At 44.9% G+C, this 1,119-nt stretch overlaps 1 non-coding gene across 1 annotated transcript; it reads left to right on the plus strand.

The window, feature by feature from the left end:
- Positions 1-334: 334 nt before the first annotated feature.
- On the plus strand, positions 335-405 carry TRNAE-UUC (transfer RNA glutamic acid (anticodon UUC)). Its single transcript has one exon. It is a non-coding gene; the product is annotated as a tRNA-Glu (tRNA).
- Positions 406-1,119: the final 714 nt, after the last annotated feature.

Genomic DNA, 1,119 nt, shown 5'->3' on the forward strand with positions numbered 1-1,119 from the left:
TGATGGTGGGTAGAGAGGCAGATAAAGCAGGGAGTTACAGACGGTGGTGAGTATTTTATGCTGAGAGTGATGGGAATCCACTGAGGCTAAAATACGAATCCGCTAAGCAGGGGTGTATGGCATCAGGCTACAGGATCCATCACCCCTTCCCACCACATACTTAGGGTCAGAGCCCTCACTCATGAAAAATGTTAGTGCCTGGACTACTTTCTTATTTACGTATCTTTCTCAAGCTACATTCCCTATTCTCAGCTCTCTCTTACAGTCTTTATATTTTTAAAATGCTAATGTTACAGCCATGTAGAGAATGGATGAGTAATGTTAGGGGATGAGGGCATTGGTGGTTTAGCGGTAGAATCCTCGCCTTTCACGTGAGAAGTCTGGGTTCGATTCCCAGCCAATGCACCTTATGCACAGCCACCACCCATCTGTTGCTGAACCCGTCCGTTCACCATGCTGTGCTGTTGAATGGGTTCCAGTTGAGCTTCCAGACTCGGAAGGACTAGGAAGAAAGGCCTGGTTATATACTTTAGAAAATCAGCCAGTGAGAATCCTGTGGATCACGACGGTCTGACCCACAACCGACCACGGGAATGGCACAGGACCAGGCAGTGTGTTGTCCGGGTGTGCGTGAGGTCACCAGGAACGGAGGGCTGACTTAAGGCAGCTCACAACAACATTGGGGAGTTTGTACGTAGTCCATGCAACTTCTGACGGCGTGTTTTGATGCACTCATGGCTGTGGGGGTGGAGAAAAGTGAAAAGATTCAACATATATTTCTTTAGTAACCAGAAGAAACTAGTAGAAACTAAAGATGACTTCTAGATTCACTACTTTAGCAACTAGATGAGTGTTGGTACCATTTATAGCAACTGAGGATTCATCAAGAAGACTAGTCGAAGGAGGTGGGGTGGGGTACAAAGCTCTGTTTTGGGAATATTAATTATGAAGATGCTATTAGACTTTCTGGAGCAGATGTCACATAAGGAGTTGGATAAATTAGTCTGGGGCTCCATAGAGAATTTGGATATTTTGGTGCAACCAGGATTGAGACCTTGGTAAGTGTGTATGACTGATGGATAGAAATATAATATTAGTCTAAATTGAAGGAATTTGGAG

This window comes from Trichechus manatus, unplaced genomic scaffold (assembly GCF_000243295.1).
Source record: "Trichechus manatus latirostris isolate Lorelei unplaced genomic scaffold, TriManLat1.0 scaffold00103, whole genome shotgun sequence".
NCBI classification, from domain to species: domain Eukaryota; kingdom Metazoa; phylum Chordata; class Mammalia; order Sirenia; family Trichechidae; genus Trichechus; species Trichechus manatus.